The following is a 25,561-nucleotide window of genomic DNA, read 5'->3' as shown; positions in this document are numbered from 1 at the left end:
CATGCACTGAAAGAATTAATGTTGTTAAAATATCCATGTTGCTCAAAGCAATCTACAAATTCAGTGCAATCCCTATCAAAACTGTAAGGGTATGTTTACAGAAATAGAAAAAGCAATTCTAAAATTTATAGGCATAACAGAAAAAACACAAACAGTCAAACTAATCTTGAGAAAAAACAAAGCTACAAAGCAGTGTGGTGCTATAACATAAAGACCAATGACACAGAATAGAGAATCCTCTCTTCCCTACCCAGGATATAGAAAATTCTCATACATACACAGTAAAGTGATTTTAAACAAGGATGAAGAATACACAAGAGGAAAAAGATAGTCTTTTCAACAAAAATTAAAGGGAAACTGGAAATCCACATAAGAAGGAATGAAGTTAGACCCCTATCTTACACAGTACACAAAAATCTACTAAAATTTTATTTCATACTTAAACACAAGACTGAAAACTATAAAAAGTCTAGAAGAAAGAATAGAATTAAACTTTCTTAACATTGGTCTTGACAATGATTTTATGGATATGACACCAAACCACAAGTAACAAAAATAAGTGAGATGACATCAAATGAAAAATCTTCTATGTATCAAAGAAAACAATCAAGAGAGGAAAACCAACCAACAGAATGGAATAAAATATATAAGATACTCCAACAACTCAATAACTAATAAAAAAATAACTACCTTAAATAGATAGTTCTCCAAATAAGACATATACATGACAAAGAGATATACAGAAGAATTCTCAATGTCACTATCAGGGAAATACAAATCCAAACACAAGGAGGTATCACCTCAACTGTCAGGATAGCTATTACCAAAAGAAAGGGTGTGTGTGTGTGGGGAGAGAGAGAGAGAGAGAGAGAGAGAGAGAGAGAGAGAGAGAGAGAGAGAGAGAGAGAAGAAAGAGAGAGAAAGAAAGAAAGAAAGAAAAAGAAAGAAAGAAAGAAAGAAAGAAAGAAAGAAAGAAAGAAAGAAAGAAAGAAAGAAAGAAAGAAAGAAAGAAAGAAAAGGAAGGAAGGAAGGAAGGAAGAAAGAAAGAAAGAAAGAAAAGGAAGGAAGGAAGAAAAGGGGGCAAGAATTGGTGAGGATGTAGAGAAATTGGAACTCTTGAACTCTTGTACACTTTTGGTGGGAATGTAAAGTAGTGTACCTACCATGGAGAATTTTAAATTAGAACTACCATATGATCCTACATTCCCACTTTTTGGTATTTATTCAAAAGAACTGAAATTGGAATCTCAAAAACATATTAGAACTCCTATGTTCACTGCAGCACTATTCACAATAGCCAAGAGGTGAAAAACCACCTACATGGTTATTGATAGAAGAATGGATAAAGAACTTGTTATACATACATACAATATAAATACTACTCAGTGACCTGTATAGGGAGTTTCACAATATGCTACAACACGAATGAATCTGAGGATATTGTGCTAAGTGAAATAAGCAAGTCACAGAAAGACAAATGCTCTAAGATTCACTTACATAAATTATCTAAAATAGCCAAATTCATAGAATCAGAGTGGAATGATAGTGCCAGGGTCCGGGAGAAGGGGAAATAGTTACTAATCGGTGGGCATGAAGTTTCAATTTAATAAGATGAATAAGCTCTAGAGATCTGCTGTACAGCCTTGTGCCTATAGTCACACTTTAAATTTTAAGAGGGCTGGGGGTAGAGTTTCAGTTTAGCATACACAAGGTCCTATGTTTGATCCCAGTACTGAGAAAAAAACTTGAGGGTAGCTCTCTTGTTAAATGTTCTTACTACAATTAAAAAAAAAAAAAAATGTAAAACGACAGATTAACCAAATCAGGGGGTAAATTAAGAAGGACCCTTGAGTCCCTAGAGGTAAAGCAAAGGATACTTGCAGATTGGGGTCTTAGTAGCACAAAGCCTTTCAGTTGTATATGTTTACTCACTACATAGGACTTCTACACTTCTTCCCACTCACTACAGTTCTATTCCATTGACCTTGTGATAAACAGCATAACGAGAGGGCTTGGCTATACTAAGATGAGATTCGTTTAAACTACTTGCCTGGTATTGCAATCATTTTTCTCTACAAGTGTAACTGGTGAATAAAGCTACCGAGTGTGTGTGTGTGTGTGTGTGTGTGTGTGTGTGTGTGTGTGTGTGTGTTTCACAGAGAACTTGAAAGCTATGATGTCTAAATATAATACCTCTCACCGCAGCCTAGTAAGTCACATGGTATCTGCCATGTGGTCCTGCCCCTCTCACCAAGCCTTTGACTCACACTGGCCCAATCATGCTCTTTCTACTAAATGAACTGGTAATCTGGCACTAAAAGATCCAGCGCCCTAAAGACCATTTGACATGATCTCTAAATCTCTATAGTCCCTCACTTTCCAAGCCTTACCTGTTTGACTCTTCCTTGAATCATATGAAAGTATTCAGGATTTATTCAATAAGTTTTCTATTTTTTTCCAGTCACTTTCTGCAATTTCTTACCAAAAGAATCTCCCTAACCAACCCAGCAGAAACATTACTGGAAATTTTTAATATTATATCTCCCTTATTGATTCAGAATTCCCCAGAGGTTACAATTCTTATTATTAAGGACATTTCATAAATCACTTAAGGTAAAAGGGAAATAATCTGATTGTGTTCTTGTTAGAATTCTAAATTGTAAGAGGAGTCAACTTCATAAGAAAGTCCTCCACCATTTTGAAAGAAAAAGTTCCAAGAAAGTCACATTTTAATGTTCTAGTCAGGGCCCATGCTATGGAATCTAACATGACCCAAAATAAGAGAGTGGTCTAAAAGAGCTACAGGATCTATTATGCCAGTACAGCAACTGTAGATATAGCATCCCTACCATATAATCTAGTCCTAAGCAAAAAGGCTCTGGTGCAGTTCATCAGATGCTTCAGCAATGGCCAGGCATGTTTTGAATACCAACCCTTTCCTCAAAATCCTGTCCGTAGGAGGGTTGAGGGGGTAGTAAGGAATAGACACACATATAAGCTTTGAAAATCACAGTGAGAGAGCAGTAAGAAATGTATCTAAACCTGAAGACATTGGTAAGTCTCTATTAACTGATTTTTTTATCACATATACTGATATTTGCACACTTCTATTATTTATGCTAATGAGTCTTTTAAAAAAACTGACCTTTTTTGCATTATACATAAAATCCCTAGTTACTTCAAATAAGATGACTGACAGTCAATGTTTAGGTATCATTTTAAATATCTGTTATTTATTGACTCAAACAAGAAGAGAAATTTGAATTCCAGATGTCTGCATGAATATTTTATTTTAAAAATAATCTCCCTCCTTCATGGGGGGGATGTGACTCAGTGGTAAAGTGTTTGCCTAGCCTGCATGAGGCCTCGGGCCCCAGTATCACAATAATAATACCCTCAAAAAATCTTTCCCTCTATTTTTTTTTTTTAGTAAATATGCAAACAAGTCAAGAGATTAAATCTTATTAGATGTTTCCTTTGGTAATTTAAATTTTGTTCAAAACTACAGATGCCTAGAAAATTATCAAATTGTGCTGAGAGGCAGAAAATTGTAAAAGTAACTTTCAGCTCGGAGACTGTGTTTTCAATGGCACTCTACTCAAGTACGAAGCTGCTCTGCACCTAGTGAAGAACCAAGGATCCTATCTTTATCATCAGCACCCAACACATGTCCAGTCTCCACTGTGCCCACCTTTGCCAGACCTCCTGTCCGCATAGCTAATGAATATTCAGCAATACTCCACGGGATGCACAGTAGAACACAGATGTAGCCGAAGGTCTCAACGAACTCTTGGTAGTGACAGTGAGTCCCTTTCCAGGTTCATGGTGAAGAGTCCCACAGAAAGGAAATTTGCCATAGGCATCCCCAAACACAAAGCTGCTCTTTCCCCTAAGGGAAAACAATGCCCAACACATTTGAAACATTAACTGTTCTCTTAAACTTAGGGAAATTGAGCTTTCCCAAAAAGTCCTAGGAAATACAATTGAGTTTCCTCCAGAGAACAGTGATTCTGGCTGAAAACCATGGTTTACATTCCATCTTCAAAGTGAGATAATGAAAGAATGCCAAAAATTCGACAGAGACTTCTCAAGTAACAATCTTGTCCTTGAGGGAACACTGGGATTTTGAGTTGTGGAATTTTCCACCCATTTATCCTTTCCTTTTCTGTCTTCTTTGCCTTCAAGTGTCAATTGACTCCTCTCAGTCACAGCTGTACAAATCACAGCACATTTTTTTAATTAGCCTAAAACATATACATTATTCATCTACTCAGCTTCATCTGAAGGGAATCCAATAAAGAAGCACCTTTATTTTCCAATGAAAATTTAAAGCTGCTTTTTCTCCACAAGAGACTGAACAGAAAACTCCATCCATGATCTATGTAAGTACAAAACGTCTTGCCTTTTAGAGCATGTGTGAATTGGATTTTATTAAAATGTAGACCTGTTTTTTATACCGTTATGCTTCATAGTGCTTGTGTATAAATATGTAACAAATTCAGTGTTTTTAGTTGGTGAATCCTTATGTGCCATAATAATACCAAGAACAGCCTGTGCTTTTCCTGGCAAATATTGACTTAAAAGGACACTTTGTTGACATTCGTGCTACATCCTTGATGGAAAGCATGTTCATATTGCAGGATTTGCTTTCCTCTAACTATAAATACAGTGCAGCGGAAAACTCAAGTGGTTACTCTAAGTTATTACCTTTGCCTCTGGTTATTGATTGAGGGAGAAAACACAGATGAAGGTCATCATGTCCCCCACCTCGCAGGTTCTTCAGTCATGAGAAAAGGTATGCCAAGTTCAACACATGTGCACGTGTGCACACACACATGCACACAAACACACTCCTATTTGACAGAATTCAGAAACCAGTTCTGATTCACAAAAATCCTATATAAAAAGAGGGGAGAAACTGTTAGCATTGATCAGAGGTGTCTACCAGTTTTGTGCACTTACACAAAGAGGTTCAATGAACAATATAAGGATAAACCTTTTCCTCTTCCACCAGTTCACTGCCCCTCATCCTCCCACATAAAAGAATTGTAGAAGACACAGAGTATCAGGGAGAAATCACCTGTCCTGTCCTCCAGCCCTCATGCCCAGGTTCCACCCAGCTCTTCATAACTGAAGATTAAGTCCTTAAATAGTAACCATCAACTACAAATCAAAATAGAGAGAGGAAAAAAAAAAAAAAAGGAAGATGTAAGATCAATGTTCGCAAACCGAAGATAAAGTCGCATTATGCAAGAGACAGGCATGGCTTTGTAAGCAAAACAAAACTTTCTCAACATCTCCTAACCATCTCATGAGCCAATACTCTCTCATCATGAGTGATCATGGTTATTCAGAGTCAGAAGCAAAATATGGAGAACTCTGTCTACAGGCAAGTAGAGACAGAGCATAATAAAGACGGCAAGGTGTGTGAGGAAAATGATGAAATGGACATACTTTAGTGCTTAATTCATAAGGAGGAAAATGCACCAACTCAAGTGGGGATTTAACCCTTCCGGTCAAAATGTCAAATACACTTGGAAACAAGTTGCCCATTTCTTTCAGCATCAATCCACTCCATATGGTTTGAACTTTTCTTTTTATTTCGATACTTGGGCTTGTTTCAAGGTTTGGTAAATGCATCTCACAAAAGGCTTTCGCATACCAAAAGGTGAAAATTTCAACATCTTTAATTGTTTTTTAAAAACTCATTGATTCTGAGTCAAGGAAGTTATAATTTGTGATGATTCAGTTGCAAAATGCACCAGAGTATACCATTGAACTCACAGCTGGGCCTCTTCAATGACAGGTGGGGCAATTTCTAGAACTTCTGACTGTAGGGGTGGTGAAGAGGGTGGCCTTTCACCAGCTGATGTTCCAAAGGGCTCTGAATTCAGATACTTAAGAGTGCACCCAGAACACACTGAGACAGCACTTTCTGAGTGGCACGGCTGGTCTCTTTTGCAGATGCCTGTACCCAGCCTTGATGTGTATTTGGTGTCGTCTTCCCTTTCCCTGACTTTGGGTGGTCCTCATGTTCATTTTAACCAGGTTTTGTGCATGTAAACATGTTGGAGTAAAGGACAAAACTGTGGGATTTTGAACCTCGTGTCCCTTCATGGAGGACCTTGCATTCCCTTTGATGAAAGGGTTTACTAAAACAAATATTTTAAGGAGTAAAGAGGGAGGGAGGGAGGAGAGCAGGAGTGGTTATTCAGTTTCCCTGTTTTTCCCCAAGTTAAAATGTTTTAAAGGGTTAGCCCATCTCATGTTTATATATTACTAGAAATAAGAAGAAGAAGGGGCAGAAGAGTTTTCATGGAACCAACCTAGGTCCACAGGCCATAAGATGAAACATGACAGATTACGACCATGTAGAACTAGAGCAAACCCTCAAGATCAACTGGTTCAGCCTGACTGTTTTAGATTTGAGAAAGAGGGGAGGATCTTTGCTCAAAGACAAAGCACTGAAGAGCATCAAAAATTAAAATGTAAACATTACTAGACTCTTGCTAGCTTTGTTACTTCCAGCAAGTTACTTAACTGTTCTATGCCGCAGTTTCATCATATGTAAAATTGAGATAATAAGAGGGCCTTCTTCACAGGCTTGCTAGGAAAATTAAATAAGTTCATACTTGCAAAGTACCTAGAATAGAACTTAAAACAACGTATTTGATAAACAGCAATTGTTTTATGATGATGGTAAGGATGACGACTGCCACCACTACTATTACAAATTCAGAACGACCTTTCTCAAACAGGTGACAAACTGGAAGTCAATCCACTGTGGCCTGCATGTCATAGTAACATGGATGTCAGCATGCGAGGACACACTGGAGCAGAGTCTAGCTTCAGCCCACAGCCAGACAAAGGAGGAAGCCAGGGAGAGTTGTCTTCATAGCTAACAGTCACTCATTTTTAAAAACACTTAAGCATCAATTTTCAGGTTGCACCAAAATACTCCAAGAATTAAATTGAAAGTGTGACCTTTCTTGAGTCCCCTTTTGATTTTTAGAAACCTTGACAATCCACTTTTTCTCACTTCTAGTTTCTATATCCGGTGTAAATAACTATCTTCACCTAAACGGTTATAAAAATTAAGTGAACTTGAAAGCACTTTCTGAGTTATAAATTTTACAAAAGCAAAAGACATTATTACACATTCTTCAAAAGCAAAAGACATTATTACAATTATAAAATATTTTTCTTACCTTGAAATCACTTGGGAAAAAAAAACGCCATTCCAGATTTCTACCAAGAATTTAGCATTGACCATAGGAAAAGAATGTGTGAGCAGAGTATTCATGGAAAATGTGTTCAGAAGAAAGAGCAGTGAGCCGGGAATTGGATTTGGGTTCCAGCTACAGCTTTCCCATGGGCACTTCACAGGGCTCTGGGGATATCATTTAGGCTTCCTGGTACCCAGTTTCCTTTCCCGTAAAATGCAGGGTGCATAATGAATCTCTCTCCTATAATTCTGTAATTCTAAATGTCATGCATATGTTTGCATGAATCCATGAGTCATTAAAACTTGGTAGATTTCAGAAAATTATTAATAAATGAAATGTCTCATAAGCAATTTTAGAGATCTCAGAACTGGTTCCCAAAACATTGCATAACTGTGTTTAGGCAAAAACTTCAAATCCAAGAAGAACATCTTGGAATTGTTTCACCTTTCTGCATTGATGTAAGGCTGCAAGTTCAAGTTCACACTCATTTGCACATCTCCCATAATCTTTGGGGGTACTTAGTAAATTGAAAAGAGTATTATCTCTTTCAAAATGAAAGGAAAGCACAAGAGCATACTGTGTTTCTAAAATATTTTCAACCTCTCAAAATGCTGTGATAACAGTTTTAGCTGTATCCACACACACATGTACACACACACACATCATTTCTGACTTGATTAATGTAACAACCTTGTGAAATAAGCTGGGTCTAGGAATTTCTATACCCATTTTGCCAATGAATATCCTGGGTGCAAAGAAAATGACTTGCTTCCAGTTAGAGTTGATGGTTCTCACACTTGATCTCCTGACTCACAAATGAAACCCAACCCAGTCTAGGAGTGACATTCATGCTGCAGTTCACATGCAGTTTCTCCCCCTGCCTACCATATCATGGACAGCCAGGTCAGTCCTCACTTAACCCTGTTAAGGGCAAAAGGTTGTACACCAGTGGACTACCCCAAGTCACTCTCTCCAGTACAGGAGAGAAATGAAATGGTCCAGCCCTTTTAAAGGACTTCCATAGGGGGGAAAAAAAATGTTTCCATATAGAAACAATGAACTTATTGATAACCAAATTAGACCCTGCTTCCCACTGCCCTGCGGTTTTTCCCGAAATTCAGTGGCTGCTTTGGAAAAGCTGTCCAGAGTACATTCACCAAGGCTATTTTTTCATCCTAAGATTTTGGTCATCACTTGGTTTGTTTTAAAAAGAAGAGAGTGAGGAAATCATGCCTAGAGAGAAAAATCCTACAAAGTTCTAAACATTTTATATTCATGAGGATAATTAGGAGGATTTGAGAATTATAACCCTCTCCATTAAGTGACTAAGGAGTGACCAACTTCAAATCACAAGCATAGGTTTCTGAAAACAGAGTGTGATTTGATGTAGCTGCCTTCCCAACCTCTGTGGTGTGAACAAGGCCATGATACATTTGAGGCACTGCCCAGGGCTGGGTTGGTAACTGAATCCAGCAGAGCCAGTGGGTTGGGAGGAAAGGCTCTCACAGAGATCAGTTCCACACAAACATGCCTGTGTTTGCATACTCTTCACGTTTCCACACTCACAGTGGCTTCATTTCATTTATTCTTCAAGCTGAACGTCACTCTTTGCGGTACATATGGTTACATTGCTCCTTCTGCCAGTTCTCTGAGAGGAGCATTGTCAATTTTTCCCCGGCTATTGAGGCAAAATAAACACAGCTCTGAAGCTTTGATTCATTTTTTATTTAGAATGGAACATATTGGCAGCCATATGTATCCTTTCACCTAATTCAGAACCACAAATATTGAGAACCTATTATGGGTAACCCATCATGTTAGGTGTACCAGAGACCTAAACCTGAGCAAGATGCAGCCCAGTTCCTAACAGGTTATATTGAGTGAGAGATGCTGGGAAAGGATCGTGGGGGACTAGGGATGGGAGGAAGATGTCAAGTCTTCAAACTACTGTTTAGAATCAAAGTTTTTTTTTTTTTTAACTATATCTGGTGATTGAATACAACAAATATAAAATTAGGAACCATTTATCCCTTGAAATGTCCTCGTTTTCCAAGGAATGATATTTTGAAAGTTCCAGAACAGGGATGTTTCTTCTATCAATGGGATATCAATTAGATTCAGGAAGAAAGTAGCACTGGAAATAATTCCTGAGGATTGAACTGATATATGTACTTCACAATTTTAAAAGGAATTTTTACATGTTATCTTCCTTTTTCATTATCTTACTTTTTAAGGAAAAAAAAAAAAAAAAAAAAAAGGAGGTCCTTCCAAGGAGGAAGCACATCATTAGCAAGGATAAGGACTAGAAATCACCAGATGTGTAAGGAATTAATAAGTAGTTCTCCATGCACACAACAAAGATCAGTGAGCATCTACTGTTTTAGGTATGATACACATGGTATGAGGATTCTGAGGCAGAGGTGTCTGGTTTTAAATGCCACACTGGCTGAAGGAAAGGCTGGCAGTGTTGGCTCAGAAGTTATGCATAGTTGGTTTTAGGAGAAAAAGGTGAAGGCTTGCCAGCACCATGTTGAGAAGATCTTTAAAACCATGTTAAGTGTCAATACTTAATTTGGTGATAATAGAAGATTATTAAAGATTTGAGGTTAAGGAACAATATGATCAGGGTTAGGTATACAATTTGTTTAGAGCAAATGTTTAGGATCCAAGAAAGTAGAAGAATGATTTTTTAAAAAATGAGAAAGAAGGACTGATTAGGAGATGACCATGCAGGAAATAATAGGAACTATGGAAAGAGGTCTGAGAATAATAGTATGAAGTGGGAGGAAATATGGTAGTGCTAAAGAGAAAGAGAATGAAAAAGAGACTCAGCTAAAATAGACATTGTGGGACACTGACTTGTTTGAGAGGAAAAGAAAATGTTTGAAATGGGCCATGCTGAATGTAAGATGCCAGTGGGATGCAGAAGGGACAGTTTAGCTGGCAACTGGACATTCGGGTCTGAGGTCTCCAGATCCTAGTGAGAAAGAAATATTCTGGTGTTCTTTACCCAGCAGTGGCTATTGATGCCATGGGACTGAACAAGATAGCTGAGGAAGCAGGTGATGTTCAAGTATGGAAGGGGCAAGAGGAAGGCATTCCTGCAGACACTTAACATGAACAGGGTAGAAGCAAAAAGAGACCACAGGAAGAATAGAGGACAGAGGAGAAAAGAATTTCAGGGAACCCAGAGGAGGAGAATGTTTTGAGGAGGAGAAAGCAACAATCAGATGCTAAGAGGAAGTCAGGGATTGTAAACTAAACCAAAATGAGCCACTGGATCCAGTGCTTTAGGAGATCACTGACTGCCTTTGGGAAAGAAACTGTATTGGGGAGAAGAATAGAAAAGTCAGCAATCATGGACAAAAAGGGTGAGCGTGTGGACAAGGAAGTAGACTTTAGAACTGTAATGGAGGGATGTAGAATATTGATGGGGAAGGGAAGAAAAGGATCAGGTTCACAGTTAGAGGGGTTAACACAGCAAGGAGCATTACACCTTGGAGGCAAATTCCAAAGAAGAAAGCATCAGAAGTGGTAGTGGAAATACAGACTCTCTCCCTAGAACTTCTCTCCCACGCCTATGGGCACAATTACCACCTCTTCTGGGATGACTCATAAATTTCTCTCTCCTGCCCTAGCCTCTTCCGGAGCTTCTGAGCTATATATAAAATGACCTACTAGACAACTCCACCTGGATGTCTGAAAAGCACCTCAAATTCAACCTGCCCAAATCAAATCCATGACCTTCTCCTGCAAACAATGTCATCCCACAGTGTTCCCATTGCAATGAATGGTGTCATTATCCATTATGTTGACAAAGTCAGAAAGTTGGGGCTTACCTTTCTATACTTTTATTGCTTTCTCCCGACTCCACCAAAAGGTTTTAATGTTGTCCCAAAATAAGCTTTTGTCTCCATCTAAGCTCTACACTACAACTAGAGTGACCTTTTCAAAATTCAAATCTGATCATCTTGGTCCCTGCTTAGAACCCTCCAGAACCTTACTCTTGGGCAGGGCCACAGTCTGACATGACTGCTGAGGCCCAGTGGGGCCTGATCCCACCCACCCCCAGCCTTGCCTCACAGTCTCTCCACTCACAGTATCCCAACCACTCTACCTTCCCTACCTCTACCTTCACTTCCTCACAAACTTGCAATCCTCTTTCACCTCCAAGCTCAGGATAGGCCTTCCTGATACACCCTTCCCACCATCCTCTTCATTTGGTTAACTTCTTCTTTAGATAGGGTAGCAGACAGTATAGATGAGTGGTTAGGACCCCAAGCTTTGAATCAAACAGAGTTCCAATCCTCGCCCCTCTGCTCAGCACCAGCTGAGTGATCCTTAACAAGTTACATACAGTTTCTAAGACTATTTCTCACCTATATGTTAACCTAAGGCCATACCTCACAGACACTAACGTATGGTAAATGTGAGTGATTTTTGGCTATTCTTCTTTCCAACCATGAGTCAAACATCACTTTCTAGAGAAACCTTCCCTGACCAGAGCACCAGAACTCTGTCTGTACCCACAGTCCCCTGGCACTCTGGCTCATTGCATCTGTCATAGTTTTAATTTTGCGCTTATTCACAAGATGTCATTTAATGCCTATCTTCTCCATTTGGTTAAAGGTTTCTTCAATGCACAAGTTTTCCTGTTTTATTCATGCAGAAAGCCCATCCCCTAGCACGATGCCTATGTCGAACAGAGCAGACACTCAACAAGTATTTGTTCAATGAATGAATGAACAAGTGAGCAAACAAGGGCCGTCTGGCTGTGGTGAGAATATGTGAGGGTAGGCGACAAGCCAGTACTTTGTCATTTGGTCACTGTGTCCTTGCTTTAGTGGAAGCCAAATTAGCAGTGTATCATCTCATATGTGAATACCAGTAAATTGTCACTAGCAAGATTTATTTTTCAGAACCCATATGCTTCCGTAGAGGGACAATCGCACAGGCCTCATTGACCAAGGATGCATGGTGATCCATGGTCGGAGCCGATGAACATGATGACAATGATGATCTTGTCATTCACAAGGTTTGTGAACGTGAGCACATTAAACCAAGAACATGCTGGCCTAGGAAGTGGAGAGTACAGGACAGAAGCTCTGGAAGGTCATCCCTCTCTCCTTTGATCATCCTAATTTCCTATGATACAGATACACACTAGACTGTCCAATGGGACTTTCACCTCCCTGTCTCATGACCATGGCATGTGGAGCTCACGAGGTAGGCCTCATGATCTGCATCCTCCTTTCCCATCTCATGACCCTCCCTCAGGGTCTCTTCTGAGGAGGGCCACTGAGTCAGCTAATGTTTTATTCTAGGGAAGTTTTCTGACTAATTCTCTTGGCGTCTGCTAATGGGCAAATAGTAAGTCCAAGGGAAATTCCTACACAATCCTTGGGAAATATGCGGAAGAGCAGGAAAAAAAAAAAAAAAAAAGAATACTAAAACCCTCTATAGATTCTCTTTACTGTGGCAGGCAAACCCTTTGATTGACATCTCCTGATGCTTCTAACAAAACTTCTTTTTCTCAGTGGGACAGCTGGGGACCTTGGGGATGACAGAGTGAACAACAGGTTCTGCGCTGTCATTAGAATTTATACTAACGTCATCAACCTCCTTCTCTTATTGAGCATCTAGTAAAGGTGATGAACCCTGAGGCCCACAGTGCAGTTCCTTTTCTGGTCATGGCATTGAGCAGTAGCTCAATTCCCAGAGGGTAACATGGAATACACTCTGTGCTCTTTTTGAGTGGGTGATGAGAGCTGAAGTCTTCTTAGCACTCACAGACCGTGATATGTTCCTCTGTGTCCTAGGACTGTTTATCTCAGAAACTCCGTTTGGCCTCTGGCAGACTGTTGTCTTAGTTGAAACAGTAAAAATATAATTAACTGCCATAATATGGTAACATTGAGAAGAGCAATGAAAACTTTCACTTGCAGAACTTAGTGAAGCTTTTTGAAGAAATCCATTATTGTCTAGCAACTCCGCTATAAAAGCACATTAGAGTTCAAAAATGTGAAGTGGTTGGGGGAAAAGGCTTATGTAACAGGCAAAAAAAGCCCCCCATGGATTGTAAATTCATGTCTGTGCTAAGATTGTAGTTATATGAAAAGTAGATAATATATTGACAACGACTGGAAGGAAACATTAAAACAGCTAATTTTTAGAATGGCAAGATTAGGGACAATTTCTTCTTTCATTTTTCTTTCTTGCTTGATTTCTCTTTTTGTTGTTATAGTATTATTTGTACAATATGATGTTGTCAGCTAAACACTATATATGATGCTTAAGATGCTATGGAAAATCATAATCACTTATAGTACAGACATTAAAACTTATATTCCACCTTAAAGTTGAATGTAGAAAATATGGAGCTTTTCTACCTTGTCTTTAAAAAAACTATTGCTTTTTTGCAGAATAAGGCAGGAAACAATTTCTACTATAATTCTTAACATTGGCAGATAAATTTCATTTATCTCCTTTGGCATCACTATAACAGCCTCAAAAATTTATTTTCTTTAATGAAAAATGATAGAACAAAATAACTTTTATTAAATTTTTTAATCATGTATTAGACCAGAGAACCTTCCTGAGAAAAGCATCATACCTTTGAGGAATGTTTAGTGGGGCTAGGTCAGAAAACACTTCACATGTATTTGCCTGAGATTACAAGTGCTAAAAGACAGACTGTTGGCTGGGTGTGAATAGTCAGATTTGAACCACTAAATTGCAGGTCTATAAATTCAACTCAGAAAATAACCATGCCATTCCTCTGTTTCTTGGCACTCTGTTTATTTAGTGCTTTACCCTTCAGGGACCTACTGCCAGTAAACAACACTGAGTATGGTATAGGGTTAGGATAAATACTGTTCTGAATGAGCATTTCCTTCTGTCCAGAAACTTCCATTTACATTTTAAATTAAATGATTCCTATCCATACAAATTGACTGACTTTTCCCTCTGGAATGCTATTAAAAGGTTAAAAGAATCTGTGGCTAACTTGAACTTTTTGTGTTTTAGAGTTCAGGCTTCCATGCTATCCAGTGCAACAAAAATGTATCCAGTTGAGTGGCTTCCTAGAGCTGTAGGGTCAACAAGCTCTACTAGGAGGCTCTAGAAACACCTTACTAGACCTTAAATGCTGTGTCCCATCCATCGGTTCTCATAGTTCATGCTGGACTTCTAAAGAGTTCAATCGAGAATTGCTGGTCTGCGTGTTCCTAATCTTCTTCTTCAAATGACAGTTATATGTGGTGAGAATTATTAGCTGCAAAAATAAAAATAAGTCCAGTGCCGCGATACTAAGCAATCTTAGTAACAAATGAAGTACTCAATACTGGTAAATTGATTGTGACATTGGACCATGACCTTCATTCTGGGAGCAATGGAAACAAATAGGAATGACTTTTGAAAAGGACAGGGATAATATAACCTGAGTTTAGCAAGACAACTAAACCTCGAGGCAGGTAAATATAGATTGCAGAGGGCAAAGACTGGCTGAAATTGGGAAACTAACAGGAGGCTACTAGAATGGTTGGATTGACATGAACCATGGTGATGATAGTAGGAAAGGAAATGGGATAGATAGTAGAGTTTAAATGGACAAAATAATGCCATGGATTTGATACAAATCAGTGAAGAAAGCACAGTATAAAGACAGAGATCAGATATTGAAGTTTACAGCCTATATTCTCAGTCTGGGTGATGTTATTAGTATAATTGAGGAGAAGTTGGTATGGAAGAGGAAACAATGAGTTTGGCTTTGGATATAATAGTTTGAAGTGTCTGAGGACATCCCTGGGGAGTCCCCCAGCAGACCATTTAGATATGCCAAGGCTAGAAAAGAGTATTTAATAGCATAGACTTTGAAATTAAATCCTGGTCTTCCAGTGAGATTGTGTGGCCTTGGTTGTATTTAAGCTTCTAAACCTTCTAGTGATATCTGGAAAATAAGGTAGTAATTAATTACATTATGAGCTTCTGTGAGTATTAAATAAGAAAGAAAATTAACTCCCCCTGAAACACTGTAGTAGTCTCTTCCTCTTCTCCCTGTTTCATTCTTTGCCTCTCTCAGTCCACTTCTGGAGCACAATTAAAGAAATTTCATTATAAGGAAGATGAGATCCCCATGACTTCTCTACTTGAAACTCCCTAAGGTGTCCCTCTGAGTTATGGTCCACACAATTTGGCATTTCTCTTTCTTAAACATGCCAGTCTCATTTTAGCCAGAGGACCTCTGCAATTTTTGCTCTCTCTGCTTAGAGAGCTCTTCCCCAGACTTCTCAAGGTTAGCTTCTTTCATTCCTCTGCTCTTAGTTCACAGGACACCATCTCATGGAAGTCCAATGATCATTTCTTCATCCATCCCAAGCACCCACTATCCTATTACTATACTGTTACTTCCTCCACAGAACATTACCATTTGAAATACATGTAGTATCTCTAAGTTTACATGATTTTTGTCTGTTCCCCCCTTCAGTTAGAATAGCAGGTCCTCGACAGCACATTTACTGAATTCTCCACTATATCCCGAGGGTCTGACATATACTACACTCCTTGAGAGTTTCAGTGAATGAACATACATAGAAGCACTGTGAATCCTTAAACATAAAGTTGGCATTTCATCCAAAGTAAGATGAAACAGTTTGACTCAAACATAATCCCATCATGTTGAGCTCCTATAACCTAAATATCACACTGAGGTAAGCCAATTAACCTCCCTGGCCTTCATTGTCCTTCTCACCATGAAAGAGCCAAAGATTTCCACTCTTTTGCAAAAGACAGATGCAGCAAGGAATAAATGAGATGAAATCTGGCAAGAGCCTAGAGATTTAAAAGAGGAAGACACCCTATTTAACTGTTTAACCAATCATAAAGGTGACAGGTACAGGGTAAAATGGCATAATAAAAATCCCCAAAGTCACATTAATCCACAGGGCTAGGAATCCACAAAAGGTCCTGAAACAATAGACTATCAGAATTTCCACCAAGTACAATGATAATGTAAATCCCAGGATCACTGTTCAGTGTGGTAGTTCCTGAAATATTATGAAAAACAAGGCCACTCCCCAAATGGATTAGTAATCACAAAGAGAATACAAAATACCCCCTGCCAGAGAATGCTCAGCACCTCAGTTCCCAAGCTCCTGGCTTCCCTCTCTCCGTGGACACCATCAATCAATGTCTCTCTGGGACATAAAATCCACTGCTGGAGCACTCAGTCAGCCCCTGCTAGGAGGCTTGCTCTCAGAAATGCTCTTTGAGGTATACTCAACCAAACTAAAGAGAATTGCTTAGTCTTAAGTTTCATTTCAGGCCCAGTAAATGGGAGCTAACCTTCTAAGTGTACAGATAATGGCTCCGCTCAGGACAATGCTGACTTAAGTAGCATGTTCTTTCCTTACACTCTTTCTGTGAGTCTCCATTAGAACAAAGTAGTCAAGAAAGCTTGTCATATCTGGCACAAGGATTAAGGGAATGGGTTTTTCACTTAGGCAGCCCTAGGTTCTCTTGACTTTGTCACTTAAGAGTTGTATAACTTTGGGCAGATTATTCTAAACTCTCAGAGGCTTCTGTTTTTAATTTCCAAAATGAGAATAATAATGCCTACCTTTAAGGGGTTGTTGTGAGAATAAGGTAGATAGGGTAAAAAGCTAAGTGTGTTCAATAAGGCTACTATTAATGCGAGTCAACAGCTAATCAAGATTATCAATAATAATAACTGAATAAATCCAGGTTAATTCTTTTTAATTCATCTAGTAAATATTGATTGGCCTCTGCTTGATGCCAGGCATTGTGCTAGATGCTGGGGATGCAACAAGAAACATGGAAGGCTGTTTCCTACCCTCCTGCAGCTGGTAGAGTTGTAAATAGACGATCATAGTATGCCACAGTAAATGCTGCGATGCCGAGGATTCAGAGTGCACTGAGAGCTCCTGGAAGGGGCACCGAACATATGCCAGGGTGTCAGGAGGCTCCTTGGAGGAAGTGATGCTTAAGTCGTACAACAAGGATGTCACCCAGGGGCCGGTGAGGATAAAGCAAAGAAAATCCTAAGTGGGGAATAGTTCCTTAATTCATAAACTCAAAGTGGTTTCTCTGACTAATCTGCTTTTCATTCTGCAACCAGACTGATCCTTCTAAAACACAGATATAATCATGGCACTCTTTTGACTCAAAATCTTACCACTGACCTAATGGTTGTCAGATTGAAGTATGAAATCTTTAACAAGGACTTAACAAGGACCCCTCTTATCAGCCTTTCGTGCCTTACTCAAACCTGAGAAAATCTTGCTCTCTACTCTTGGGCATCTGCAGGTAGCATTTTTCTGTCTAGGGTTTTATAAGGTCACCTCCCCCCCTTAGGTGCCAACATGGTGCTGGCCGAGCTTCTCTTCCTGATTTTACTCCTCATAATTTCTTCCCGCTGGTGGGAACTCACACCCAATCAGCGCTCGACACCCTGCCCAGACCCCTAGCAACAAGGTTCACCCAATCAACCATCGCCCTGTCCCCCAGTAACAAGGCTCTCCCAGTCAACTCTCACCCCGTCTCATGTCCCAACCAATCAGCCCCTTCCCAGCCCTATATAAGTGTATGCATTTTTAAAATAAAACGGAACTTCTCCAGTGATTAGCTTTGGACTGTGGCTCCGTGTGCTTCTTTCAGGTTTTCCAGAGAGGATCCTCGTGGAGGAAACAGAGCAGGTCAGGAAGGAGGGAATAGTCCACACTGTGAGATGGTCCCACCTTTAAGGACAATAAAGACCAAAAATTCAGTACATTTGGTATTGAGGAGGTTGTTAAAGACTTTGCCAAGAATAATTTCAGTGAAGTGATAGGTTCAGAACCCAACCACTGAAGGATGAGGGAAAATGGGAAGTGAACATGAAAAGCTCCAAGAAATTTGTCTGTGACCAGGAGGAATGAGGTGCTGCCAGAGTTTCTGTGTATTTATGTTTAAGATGGGACATTCTAAGCACATTGATATATTGATGTGAAGAGAGAAGGCAATATACAGAGAGAGGAAAAGATGGGAGATGATAAAATCCAAGAGAGAGAGAAGCAGAGACTGGCCTTGGGAAAGTAAGGAATGTCCTCTCCAGTTTATCAGAAGGAAAGGGGAAAAGAGAGACCTGGAAGGCAGCAGAACAGGCTGTAGGGGCCCCCCTCCAATGGTCTCTTTTGTCCTCTGGGACACAAAATAGATTTTTTGCAGTCAATAAAGGTGTGCAATAACCTTGCTTCAAAAAAAATAAAACAGCAAGGTTTTACCACATAGACCCTTAGAACACGCAAATCTACCCCATCACAAGCACTGAAGGAGTAGAAATGCAAGATGCTGAAAGAAGCAAATTTCAGGGGAATGAGAATGGAAGAGGGAGCTGAGTGGAAAAACAGGATCATAGGGTAACCTGGAGGGCCCAGGCCAAGCTGTGGCCCATGAACTTTTAGTGACACCAGTCAGCAAACTTCCCGGAAATGACTGGAAAGTCTCTTACTCTGATTAAGCTGTTAAACAATCAGGCCTTTTGCAATAAGAACCCAGCCTCATTCCTCCTGTGAACACACTTAGGGATGAAAGAAACAAACATCCAAAGGAGAGCAAAAGGTAAATATAATAAGCATAGCCTTTTGTGGGACTTACCAGTCCCTCAGGTGCATCAAATCTAAATCAAAGCCGTGCCCTCTTCTGCACCCTCCCTTAAGCCCTTTGCATTCAATGAAAGTTTCTAATCTTGCATTTAGGGGTACGTAAGATGATGTCAGTGTGACAAAGTCTCTCTGAAGTCGAATTTAAGCCCTCAAAAACCTGTTTAGAGTTGTCCTAAATCAAAATTTTTTCAATGTCCCTCCATCAGTTTGCAGTGACATAGTAGGGAATAAAAAGGCTGAAATGAATTCCATTCCCAATAGTAAAATCAGTTCTTGCTGTTTATCTGAAATGCTTGGCTGCTTGCTCATCCACACAGCCACCTTCAGAGTCACTCACCCCCACTCCCTCTCCATGAGTCAATATTCTTCTCTTCCTGTAGGGCTTTTAACATTTCTCTGCAGAGCCCTCCAGGGCTTTCATTGCAAACACACTGGCAATTAAATGCATGCTACCTTGCACCCTCCAGAATCCAGAGCAACTCTCCAAGGCAGGGTCACATCCTCTTGCACTCTTCAACCACATCCTGCCTATCTCAGGGCTGCCCAAAACAGAGCTCAACAAGTACGTGAGAGACCTACACAATCACATGGCGGAGAGCGGGGGAGCTGGATCTCTACCTCAGGCCACCCACCCTCAAAAATTCTAGTTAGATCAAGATGTAAAACAGAAAGATGAAACCATAAAAGTATCAGGAGAAGAAAAATGTGAGAGAATTTTTTAATAATTCCAGGGAAGTAGCTAAGGCTTTTCTAAATTTTTCCCCCCAAATCCAGAAGCTACAAGTGCAAAAATAGGTTGGTTCAGTGACATAAATATGTAGTCTATGTCTGAAAACACCAAGGGCAGGGTCAAAGGAAATCATACTTCACATCATAGACTAAGGATTAATTTCTTCCATTAATAAAGAGCTCTTATAAATCAATAAGAAAAATTGCAAAGGGAGGATAGAAACAGTTCACAGGAAAGGAGAAACAAATTATTTAGGTATATGGAGAGGCACTATTTCATTCATAACAAAAATGTGAATTTCAGCTACAATGAGAGAACATCACTCAGCAGTCAGATTGTTGAATGATCAAAATATTTAAGAACATTATGTTGACAAGCATTTATATAAACAGGCACATTCTTGAATTGCTTGTGGGAATATAAATTAACATAACCTCTTAGAAGGCAATTTGACAATAGAACAAAAATTTGAAGTACACATATTATGGGAACTCACAATTGACTCCTGGATATTTATCCCATAAATACATTCCCACAGTTTAAAATGCATCTTTCTTTGTAATAGCAGAAGCTCAGAAACAACCTAAATGCCTCATGGTGAAAGATTACGACAATGATATATATAGGGATGGGTAGATCTTCAAGATATGGTTAATAGAAAAAAGCTATGATTCAGAATAGTATGCAAAGTTTGCTACCATCTATATAAATATATATATAATGTATATGTAGACACACAGATATAATACTCACACATATGTACATGTGCATATTCATAAATATGTAACACACTTTTAGAAACATATATAAGAAATCCAAACCAGTGATTGAGAAAGATAGTAGATGGCCAGAAAATAAGAGTAGGAAGAAAATTTACTATTCAACACACTCAAAATGAAATTTTTTTTTTAATTTTTTATTTTTTCAGTCTTTTTTTTATTGTAAACAAATGGGATACATGTTGTTTCTCTGTTTGTACACGGAGTAAAGGCGTACCATTTGTGTAATCATAAAGTTACATAGGGTAATGTTGTTTGATTCATTCTGTTATTTTTTCCCTTCCCCCAACCCCTCCCACCCTCTTTTCCCTCTGTACAGTCCTTCCTTCCTCCATTCTTGCCCCCCTCCCTAACCCTAACTCTAACACTAACACTAACCCCTCCCACCCCTCATTACGTGTCATCATCCACTTATCAGCGAGATCATTCGTCCTTTCGTTTTTTGAGATTGGCTTATCTCACTTAGCATGATATTCTCCAACTGCATCCATTTGCCTGCAAATGCCATGATTTTATCATTCTTTATGGCTGAGTAATATTCCATTGTATATATATACCACCATTTTTTTATCCATTCATCAATTGAAGGGCATCTAGGTTGGTTCCACAATCTGGCTATGGTGAATTGAGCAGCCAAGAACATTGATGTGGCTGTATCTCTGTAGTATGCTGATTTGAAGTCCTTTGGGTGTAGGCCAAGGACTGGAATAGCTGGGTCAAATGGTGGTTCCATTCCAAGTATTCTAAGGAATCTCCACACTGCTTTCCAGAGTGCCTGCACTAATTTGCAGCCCCACTAGCAAAGTATGAGTGTACCTTTCTCCCCACATCCTCGCCAACACCTGTTGTTGCTTGTATTCTTGATAATTGCCATTCTAATTGGGGTGAGATGGAATCTTAGGGTGGTTTTGATTTGCATTTCTCTTATTACTAGAGATGTTGAACATTTTTCCATATGTTTGTTGATTGCTTGTAGATCTTCTTCTGTGAAGTGTCTGTTCATTTCCTTAGCCCATTTGTCGATTGGGTTATTTGCATTCTTGGTGTAGAGTTTTTTGAGTTCTTTATAGATTCTGGAGATTAGTGTTCTATCTGAAGTATGATTGGCAAAGATTTTCTCCCACTCTGTAGGCTCTTTCTTCGCATTGCTGATAGTTTCCTTTGCTGAGAGAAAGCTTTTTAGTTTGAATCTATCCCAGTTACTGATTCTTGCTTTTATTTCTAGTGCTATGGGAGTCCTGTTGAGGAAGTCTGGTCCTAAGCCGACATGTTGAAGATCTGGACCTACTTTTTCTTCTATAATTCGCAGGGTCTCTGGTCTGATTCCGAGGTCCTTAATCCATTTTGAGTTTAGTTTCGTGCATGGTGAGAGATATGGGTTTAGTTTCATTCTGTTGCATATGGATTTCCAATTCTCCCAGCACCATTTGTTGAAGAGGCTATCTTTTCTACATTGTATATTTTTGGCCCCTTTGTCTAGTATAAGAAAATTGTATTTATTTGGGTTTGTGTCCGTGTAAAATGAAATTTTTAACAGATGCTAATCAGTTGAAAATATCAGAGTTGATAAACTAAACAAGGATACCACCAACTCTTATACACATGAAGTTCCCCTGAACACTATTTAAAACTATAGGAAGGCTAATCAATGATCATTTGAAATTGACTCTGAAAGTTTTTCTCTAAATCCAAATTCTGACTGAATGTTAGAGTTTAACGTGTTCTTATAAGCACAGAAAACACATCTGTGAAGGGACCCTAGCACTTACTGTTCCTGATGAGCAGAAAAGAACAGAACAATTCCAGTAGCCATAGATGAGCCATAGAGCTCCCTTGCAAGACAGGATTATGTGACTTTAGCTTAGTTCCAATCTTAATTAAAAGGTTTTTGTTTGTTTTAGTAATTTGTAAAAATATCATCAGAAAATTTAAACAATCAAAGAATAAAAGTGCCTGAGTTATCCTGTGTCGGCTAGAGGAGAATGGCCTGTGGGCCCCCTCAAGAAATAAGAAAACCAAAATGGTCTCAGCGTGGAATTGTAGTCATGTCAAAATCTTACTCGCAACACTGGCTTTAGGCCCTTGGTAGAATGTTTGTCATCAAAGAAATCTGGCATGGTATGCAGAAGAAAGGATTAATGTGATTCTCAAATAAACCTAACAATGAAATCCAACCACAGCTACATTGATAAATGTTTTAGAGCACTGGTACAATATTGTAAAACAAAGTTGACTGCTTATAAGACAGGGAAGCAATTTCTTTTCTTACAGTTTCTCCTCCAGCATTTCTGAGCAATTACATTAGGAAGTGGCTGTTTACATGGCCACTGGGCACCATATCTCCAGCACCAGGGAAGCAATTCTGGGGGCTGCAAACACCCAGAGAACAGACTCATTACCAAAAGGAGGTTCTGTTTGATAAGAGAGCTTGAAGGACATACTTTAAAGCGCACATTAAACGCTAGTGTTAATCATTGCCAGAAAGACAAGAGGAGAATAGAGATAACTTGATGAACTTATATCCAAACTTATTTTGATAAAATTCAGTACTTTGGACCCTAGGTCTTGTGTGAACAATGAGGCTATGGGCCCCACACCCTGCACTGACTCAAGTGTCCAAAACTTTCCATTTCTATTATAATCATGATAATTTATCTTACTGTGCTAGAAATGACACCACTTATCTCTGTTTCCTCATCTAAAAAATTTAAGTGTGGCCTACTTATATTAGGGTGGTGGTGATATTCATTTTTCTGTGCCTAATGCATTATAAGCCTGGTGTGGAAAGCTCATAAAATATTTTTTTTTTAAATTTGCAGACAATAATGAGAAATAAGAAAGTATATATTTCACCTATCACAAAATTTTTATCTATAAACATATCTATTCAACTATACTCACAAATATATATGTAGCAATAGTTTCTTAATTTGCTTGCATATTTTCTTTCTTTTCTATCATAAAACAGAAAAAAAAATATCTCTGGACACTTTCCAAAGTGGATACATTTTTTTCCTGCCTGGGCATACAGCCAATAAAGATTAAACTGGGGAGGGAATTGATATGACCTTGAACGAGTATGTTAACCCCTTTGGATGCCAGTTTCCTCCTTTGTAATATGAGAAAACTGGACAAATAAGTAGTTCTCGGACCTTTGTGTATTTATAATCACCTGGGGTGGGGGACAGGTGTTTTGGTCACTATTCATTCATATATGTTTTACAAATCCCTAAGAGAGTCTGATGTACACCAAAGTTAGAGAGCCTCTAAATCTTACCATCCCTAAATCACTTCTGGCTCTAATAGTCACTGACATTTTTTTAAACATACTTTATCTACATATGTAGATAATTTTAAAAAATACAACACTGTAATAGCATACATATTTGGGGGACAATTTTTTTCACTCTTTTTTCTTGTGTGTGGTGGCTTCCCCTCCTGCTGCTCCTCCTAGGGTCCCCAGGTTAACATTCCGTCAGTGATCTTCATAAAGCAGGCAGAAGTCCTCCTGGTCCCTTATTATAGATTTGAGATTCTGAATCCCAAATCTCAAATGTTTGTATTAAATCTAATTGAAAATATCAGTTATGTTCAACTCCTCTGACTCCTCTCATTCTGTCTCCCTCACCACCATCTACATAACCTCCCGTAAACAGCAGTGGGTTTTACACAACCACACTCATCTGCTTATGTCTTCAGGGCAAACTCAATATTTGGTGGGCATGTGGCAATTGTCAACTGACAGACAGGCTCTGGGAAGGGAGAGATTTCAATCTTTTCCCCTGACTTTCTGGTGATTTTTAGTGAATCTTTACTGGGAGTACGAATGGCAGAGATGACTGAAAGTTGCAAAGGAGCCAGAAAGCCAGAACCCAGAGTCTCACATGATTGCATCTGACTCTCACATCACCAGCAAAAGAGACTCTGAAACTGGGCACTGGATTTATAAAAAGAAGAAGAAAAACTAGTGGCTTCCTCCAAAATAGGTAAATGGAGTCCTAGAAAAGATCTAACCTAAATCCAAACAAACACCATGTGGAATCTCAAAAGATATATGCTCAATCAAAATTTAATTGATCTTCCATCTCACCCTAATCAGAATGGCTATCACCAAGAATACTTAAACAATATATGCTCTTGGTGGGAATGTAAATTAGTACAGCCACCAGTATGAAAAGTTCCTCAAAAAACTAAAAATAAAACTACCATATGATCCAGCTATACCACTCCTGGATCTATACCCAAAGGAGTTAAAGTCCGCATACTATTGGCACTGCATACCCATGTTTGTCACTGCACAATTCACAAAAACCAAGTCATGAAATCAGCCCAAGTATTGGTCAGATTTCTATTCTATTGAATAGAAAAAGAAAACATGGCATATATACACAATGGAGTATTATTCAACCACAAAGAAGAATGGAATCATGTCACTTTCAGGAAAATGGATGGAACTGGAGACCATAAGGTTAAGCAAAATAAGTCATACTCAGAAAAACAATGTTTCTCTCTCTTGTGGAGTCTCGGCAGGAAATGTGACATGAAAGTAACAGGGAGACTATTAGAGAAGAGGAAGGGGATGGGGGGGGAGTGAAGGCAACGGGAGAGGGATATGATCAAAATATGTTATTTGCATGTAAAAATATGCCAAAATGAAACCCAATATCCTATACAATTGAAACACACTAATGAAAAAATAAATAAAACTTTTGAAAATTTTTTGCTAATTTCCTTTGATTATATTTTGTTAAATGTTCATAGAAATGAGACTAAAGGGGAAAACTAATGTATGTGGTATTCTAATTGAAGAGAAACAGTAAAAATATTGTTTGTAATTTGGAAGATTTGGCAAGAAATTAATAACTACTTTACTAATGAATGGAAATCCATTTTGTTTCAAAGTTTTGTTTTGGTACTGGGGATTGAATCAAGGCATGCTTTGCCACTGAGCTACATCCTTGGCCCTTTTTATTTTTATTTTGAGACAGGGCTCCACTAAATTGCTGAGGCTAGTCTTGAAATTGGGATCCTCCTGCCTTAGCCTCCAAAATGCTGGGATTACAGATGTCATCCAGCATGCCCAGCAAATAATTATAAATTTTCATGAGTTTGAAAATTGATCAGTTTACTTATAGGACCAAAATACTTCCTTCAGTGAGTCACTGC

The 25,561-nt window shown here is 38.9% G+C and overlaps 1 long non-coding RNA gene across 1 annotated transcript in view; it reads left to right on the top strand.

The window, feature by feature from the left end:
* The first annotated feature begins 4,159 nt into the window (after window positions 1-4,159).
* Window positions 4,160-25,561, top strand: part of LOC306662733 — a 90,671-nt gene continuing 69,269 nt past the window's right edge. The window contains exon 1 of the long non-coding RNA XR_013764214.1: window positions 4,160-4,382. This is a non-coding gene — a long non-coding RNA (uncharacterized lncRNA). The remainder of the gene's footprint in view (window positions 4,383-25,561) is intronic.

Source organism: Sciurus vulgaris (genome assembly GCF_902686455.1).
Source record: "Sciurus vulgaris genome assembly, chromosome: 5".
Lineage (NCBI taxonomy): Eukaryota > Metazoa > Chordata > Mammalia > Rodentia > Sciuridae > Sciurus > Sciurus vulgaris.
The sequence above is the reverse complement of the archived record's forward strand: the minus strand, read 5'-3'. Positions and strand labels throughout refer to the sequence as shown.